Source organism: Dipodomys merriami, unplaced genomic scaffold, assembly GCF_024711535.1.
Source record: "Dipodomys merriami isolate MVZ:Mamm:240054 unplaced genomic scaffold, mDipMer1.0.p SCAF_589, whole genome shotgun sequence".
In the NCBI taxonomy this organism is placed as follows: Eukaryota; Metazoa; Chordata; class Mammalia; order Rodentia; family Heteromyidae; genus Dipodomys; species Dipodomys merriami.
This window is the reverse complement of record NW_027206167.1, coordinates 324,935-332,421: the sequence shown is the minus strand read 5'-3', so window position 1 is coordinate 332,421 and position 7,487 is coordinate 324,935. Positions and strand designations below refer to the sequence as shown.

General features: G+C 34.1%; 1 pseudogene; it reads left to right on the top strand.

The window, feature by feature from the left end:
• The first annotated feature begins 6,099 nt into the window (after positions 1-6,099).
• Positions 6,100-6,199, top strand: LOC138813127 (U6 spliceosomal RNA; annotated as a pseudogene).
• The last annotated feature ends 1,288 nt before the right edge of the window (positions 6,200-7,487 follow it).

Genomic DNA, 7,487 nt, shown 5'->3' with positions numbered 1-7,487 from the left:
GACTGGACACTGTCTCTGAGCCTGTTTATGCTCAAGGCCCGTGCCCTACCACTTCAACCTCAGCTCACTTGTATCTGGCTTTTCCTAAGAACTTTATTGGAGATAAGAATCTAGAGAACCTTCCTGCCTGGGTGGGCCTTTGCCAATGTCTAGTGCTTTGGGGTCCCTGGGTAAGGGTAACGAAATCACCAGGACACTGGGAATGCAGAGTGCAAACAGCAATTGCCACTACATGCTGTGCTTTATTGTTAGTGGTATTTAACGACAAGCAAGCATGATCTTTGCCAAAATTTGGTCAGAAGACATTGACACAAAAATTTCAACAAATACATTTTTACTTGACCTATGAGACAATGTCTTGGTATATTATTATCTAAACTATTTTAGTGCAAGCTCAAACCAGTCAGGAAAATGCTTGACTAGCTGTTCATCTATGATTAAGCAAGAAAAAGAGCTACTTCCTCAGCTCCCAGGAGTCTGTGACATGTGTTTTGAGATAGGGAGAGAGAACATTTTCCCTCTCTAGCCCGGCATGCCAAGAGCTTTCCTAATACTCAAACTCGGTCTTCAGATAATCCTGAGGCCAGAGCCTGCATCATTCTGCCCCTTCAACCTAGACCCTGAGTCTTCACAGGCTTTTAACTGTAATCTTACAATCTTAGCATCCTTATTATCTATGATATTTAAAAAGTATAAATATAAATAATATTTCCAAGAATACCAGTGGAGGAAAAATGATGCAACCCAGTTTATAGTGGTGTTCTTTCCAGAACACGGAGGGCATCACATTAGCAGATAGTGGTGTTCTTTCCAGAACACGGAGGGCATCACATTAGCAGAGGTGCAGTGTATTTTCACAATGGAGATAAGCTATTCTTGATGTGAATTAAGGGAATTTTGAGGTGCACCCTACAAGTTGGAAACTGGTGGTCTAGGATGACTTTATGGCATAAATCTTGTGATTGATGGTCAAGAAATAATAGCTTAATCTGACAAACAACTGCTTACTCTTGAAGAATTAATTATAACATGCTTCATAGTTTTATCCTTTATCAGAATGTGGCTCTTTTTCTGTTCACTTCTCAGTCTGTAACACCCCATTGGAAAATGCACCTATTGCAGAATTACATAACATGCAAACAGGTATATTTTGAATCTCTCAGGAATGGAATGTTCAGAATTTGAAAATGAGTAGTTATTAGTCATAGGAATTTTGAAGAACACATACATTCTGTCCTCTTAACAACTTATTAACTTTTAAAAGTTATGGGTTTCCATAGAATTAAACTGTTTTCTCTTTTAGTATAAGAAAGTACTAAATTTATTCTATTTTCAAAATATTGGCAAGTATATTGTGAAAAAATTTTCTAGTTGGATATCATTCAAGTTGATGACCCTCTGATAAAGAAGAGGTAATTAATTCAAATTAGATGCTAAATAATACTGATTTTTAAAAAGTTACTACATAAAGAATAATATTTACTATACCAAAACAGTGAAATTTTATTTCATCAGCTTATTTTTTAAATTTAATTTTAATGTGAAAGTGATGTGCACTGGGGTTATAGCCATTGGAAGGTACTGAATACATAACTTTTCAAACTTGTTATCCCCTCTCTCATTTTTCTCACAGTTTTTCCTTCATCACAATACCCCTCAGACGTTGTAATGTACATTTCCAACTTATTGTCTTGTGAGAATTGCTATTGCATTGGTTTGCTCTTTGTCCTTTGCCTCACCGTTTTTTTTTTGTTCCTGTTCCCTTAACTAATTAAGGTAAATGTATACAAAATACACAGGGTACCAAAATCAAACACAGCAGAGGATAAACCTTAGGGGAAAATCTCAAAGAAAATAGAAATCACATAGTTCATCAAAAACAACAACTGCAAATAAATATTTCTTTTTCCATATCTTGGAGTTCATTTTGCTCAGCATCAGCTTATATGGTCATATATATGCATAACAAAGGCACTGGAAAATAGTAGTTTCATGGATACTATATCATGAAAACAACATGTTAACTCTTTTTGTTGGTAAGGGCGGGATTATGATCGGTGAATTCACGATTCTGATAAAGGAATTTCAAAAGAGCTTTAAAATTTATGACAGGTAAATTTTAATTGTTCAAACTTTTTAACAACTTAGCCTATTAAGAACATTTAAAATTGTCTGGGAAAATAGGCTTTCATGCAAAGAAATCCGTGTAGACTTAATTGAGAGGGAGCAATGTGGGTGAATATGGCTCATTTTCACAGTAAACAAACAAGCCTCACAAACCTTGCTGTAAATCCTGTAGGTTCTCTTGAGAATTGTCCTTACCCAGGAAATATACTCTCACTGTGTGAAACAAGGTTGCAGTGGAATTTAAATTCAAAGTTCTTTTAAAAAAAGACATCAAAATTTGTGAATTGACATTTAATTACTAAACAGTAATTCTCTGAAAAAGAAGGGAAGATGTAATTCAAAATCACTTACTTTAATAAAAGTATGAGAAAAGAGTAGTGAAGGTAGTGAAGAAAGATGAGAGAACCCATACAGGACTGTTTTCTCTCCAGTGGTGTAATGGGATCTTGACCTTGTTTCTTCCATTCTATCTTCACAAGCTATAAAGTGTAGCTCAGGACTGGAGTAACCAGTTCAGATAAAGAATACTCAAAGTGTGGGGGCTGGGAAAGTGGCTCAGGGGTAGAGCGCTTGCCTTGCATGCCTGAGGCCCTGGGTTCGATTCCTCAGCATCACATAAGCAAAAAGAAAAAAGCCGGAAGTGGAGCTGTGGCTCAAGTGGTAGATCGCTAGCCTTGAGCTGAAGAGCTGAGGGACAGCGTCCAGGCCCAGAGTTCAGGCCCCACGACCGGACCCCCCCCCAAAAAAAAAGAATACTCACAGAAGAAAATATTTGCAGTCGATGTAGGTGATTTATAACCTTTGACAATCTATTCAAATCTGTTCAAGATTCTCCCCTACCCCAAACTGCCCTCTTTGGACAGCTTTGTTTGTTTTCCCATGACTGCCCTTCATTAACTGATTAAAATTTTGTGAGCTCATATACATACTCTCTAAGCATTGCTGTTTGGTTGTGATTTTTGTGTGTTTTTGTTTGTAGTTGTGTTTTTAACTGAATTTCAAAAGGTTGTGCATTTGTGTTACAATTAAATATGTCCACCTAATTGTCCAATGCTCCTGGATTAGAGTCACTCCTTCTATCATTCTCAACCAACCCTTTCTCCAAGATTTATTGCAGATTTAGGACTTCCTTTATTACATGTGTACATTGAGTATTCTAGCTGTGCTTGCCCCTTGTTCCATTTTTCATTCATTTTATGTCTTTACTATTATTCCTTTCTGGTTTCAACTTCCTGATAGTCGTTCTGTTAAACTGTCTGTTAATACATTCCAAGGAGTTTCAATCCCACATATACTTGAAATGATGTCAGCTTATATTTCCATAATTCATTCATCTGCAATAACAATTTGCAAGACTGGAGACGTGAAGCACCAAGACATGATTTTATTCTCATCGTTTTGGAAGATTAATCTTTAGTCAACAAGAAAGTTTAAACATCACTTAGAATTTATAGCTAACTACCAGTTTTTATAAATGGCTTTGTACAATGGTGTGTGATTATTTTATTTTACATGGGATGATATTTTCTACTACCTATAAATTTTGGAAAAAGAAGAAAACTAAAATTTACTACTGTAGAGGAATATGATAACAATAGAAGACAGATTTTATGTTTGTCACATCTCTGATCAGTACTCATATTCAAGACTTAAAGTCATATTTCTTACTATGTTAGACAGATAGGGAAAATATATGATAAGGCAACACATGATAAGGCATCTATTAGTGACTTTTTAAAATGTACCTTCTTATATGATGAAATTTACTTTATTAGCTAATATTTGGGTTTGAATTAAGGGAGGCTGATGTATTTAACACATTTCTGGAAGGCACCTACTGAACAACGCAAATGGTGCGAGATACTATTTCTACACTTTAATGAATGGTTGAACTTATTTGGCATTAGTGCTGGGTAAACAAATCAACTCTATTGTAACTTGATTCCTACACTTGAAAAACTTAATGTCAATATCATCTACTTGTCAAGTGTTATTTTGGTGAATATGATTATAAAAAGTTTATTTGAAAAGGAATATACTTTCAAGAGATTAAATGTATGTTATCATTGGTTTGAGAATGACAACATTTTTAGAATACAGAACCAAGTTTTACTGAAGTACCAGTGTTTTGAAGTACTAAGGGTCTTCTCAATTAATGGTTTTCGAAATTATATTTGAATTCCAAGTCAAGATTTCCTAGCCTTGGTAGAACAATTATGGATCTAACATTCAGGAATTATTTTTCGGCCTACTTATGCTGGACTGAAATCTTCCATTCATCATTAGGAGAGGGGTATTAAAAATAATCTTGTGACATTTGTGATTTTGTTTACTCATATGGGCTGGTCATCTGTAAATTGAAAGTTTGAACTACAGTACTTTCTGTCATATTTTGTGATCTCATATTTCATTTTAAGTTGCCTTACATTTCACAATTGTTTACTGCTAATTCCTGCAAGGAATTGGGGCACTGAAATATTATAGGAAATGAGAAAATGAGATGGGTCTTCAATTACTTTCTCTTAGCATGTTGCATGGGCCAAGGTGAGAAGTCTTGCCCATGTTATCTGATGATGCAGGTAACTGGGACCTGATATCCTCATACCCATGGGTACTGCAGAAGAATAATAGCTTTTAGGCATCATATCAGCAAAAATTTGGGTATAATCAGTAAGAACGCTTCAGAAATATGGAAAAAAAACACTTTGGGACTAGCGAGTTAACACAAGAAACACATCAGCAGTGTAAAATCTCTTCTAGATTAGAGGAAAACAATACTGCTTTTTTTTTTACTATGTGAATTCAGAAGACCAAGAACACTTAGAAGGTATCACAAGTTTATACCGAAGACATTGCATTGATACTTTTTATATTCTAATATATATTCTAAACCTAATTATTTATGTTCCAATCTATTTATGGGAATAATTTTAAATTTATTTGTCAAATTACCAATGAATTCTAGTAAGATTCACTGTGTGAAATTTAAGATCAGCACATATAAATATAAAATATATATGTATATATAATAGAAGAAATTGTTATGCAATGTTCCGTTGTGGTTAGGGCATCAAAGGCAACTCTGTTTTAAAGTATTATTCCATTATCTCTACCTCAGTTTTTGGTAGAGTTAGACCTAAAACTTTACCATTTGTAAATTTACAGCCTGGAGGCAAGAGGAAACACTTTGATTAAAACATTACCAATTTAAGGCCTAATATCGAGGAAAAACATATGGACTTTTCCAGGAGTTATGGAAATATTTGGTGATAGAAAGTCAGTAGTGCAAGTTCCTGCCTGGTTGGATGGTAGACAGGCCAGGATATTAGGTAAACATGAATATGAACATTTTTTTACCTTCTTGGCTTTAGCTAGTTTTGAAATGATAGGAATAATAAACAATTATATTTTGATAAAATACCTTCTATTCTGAAGAATTAAGTCTGAAGTGTTCATATCTCTATGAACCCATGTAACTAAGATTAGTTTTGTTCCAGTAAGACAATCTATGCTGTCAGGTAAGATATTCTGGTTGATCTGTTCCTACATGGAAGAAGGGTGAAGGGACAGAAAGACATTTGTACCACTGAGACCTCATTTAGAAAATTTTAAGCTGCAGAAGTTTAGAAGTAGCTCTTAAGCAAGGCTTACTTTGAATCCATTAGCTCCACAAAGCTAACTCAGTTGATAAATAAGTACTTGAAAAGCCATTACCTTTGAACTTAGCTATAAAGGCTTCAAAATATGATCAAATTTAAAATGAAAACGACAAAATAGTCATTGACAAAAAATTGCAAATATGAGCAATCGACCAAACAATATAAGTTTTTTCCACTATACATAGAAATTTAGAGAAATAAGATCAATAGCATTTTTAGTAACAATAAAGGTTCCTTGTTACAAATAGGCAACCAAGGATATATGCCTGTATAAAGATTACATCGTTAACTACTTAAATTTAGAGGGTACTACATGCTTCAGCAGCAGGTCTACACAAATTACAACAATACAGACATTAACATGGCACTTGCACAAGGATGGAATGAAAATTTGTGAATTATTCCATATTTTTCATTCTTCAAATGCAATGAAAAACAGTTATTAAAAAGTTGATTACAAAAATACAAGTGTAACAAAACCTGTAATTCATAGAATTAAAGGTTAGTTTGACATCAGTGTATTAAACTTTCACCTTCGAAAGGCCCTTACATAGCATAACCTTTACAATACTTGAAATTAGATAACATTATCTTTTTATCCCAAAGAAATAAAATAATATAAAGACTTAAGAAAAAGGAATCTTAAACTTTTCCTATATGGAATGTAATCTGAAAGGACACATTTATTAATGAACCTATATATTATAAAACAATGTAGACTTTAAGTATTATATCTAGAAGACAATGAAATAGATTATGGACTTTATACAAACATAGATACTTTTTTCAGACAATCACCAGGAATATCTTTAATTTCTATACTATTCTTTCAACAGATAAGATAAAATTAAAAAAATCACAAACTCTGCAGAAATCATTATAGATGCATACAAAAAACTCTTGAATACATTTTGTCATCAAAGTCAGGCAATTCACGTGGAAGAATAACATGGAATCCATAAATTTTTAAATTAAGATCTTGCTGTTATTTTGTATTATAAAAATATTTTGTAGGGACAGAAAGGATGGACTGGCACTTTTGAAATTTAAGAAACTTAACCAAACCATGACTACATAGGAGAACAATTTGTACAGCCTTCCACAACTTCAAAGAGTTAGTGATACATACTTATGCTTTTGGCAATATCAAATGCAGTTTCTTCCAAGTTGTTCTTCAGTCCGGTTTGAAATCATGTTTAAACAGAAGGAGATACAGCGTATCTTTGCTATTTCTATCCCAAGAAACAATATTTAAGGAGGTCAAGAGGCCTTTAGTTTGGGGATTGGTATCTGCATCATGATGAAGTAAGAAAGAATCCATTCTGGTATTATTCCACATATACGCACTGTGCAGGGGTGCCAAGCCATTCAGAATTCTTGCATGAATATCTGCCTTGAGCTACCAACTCATGGACAATGTCAAAATGTCCACTCTAGGATTCCCGATGAAGAGGGGTATACTTACCTCATTTCTAGTATACATATGAGTGGCCTTTTTGGAAAGTAGTCTCAGCACTATAGTAAGCCGATTAATTTCAACATCTCAAAGAAGAAATTTGCATGGATTCTTCTCCATTATTTTCTTGCAATTGATACCTTCCTCACGTTTTCATCTTGTTCCTTGTCTTCATCAGAATTGCCTAACCAGAGACTTTGAGTACCAGTGGGAATGAGGTGTCCATGTATTTCCCCAATAGTTCA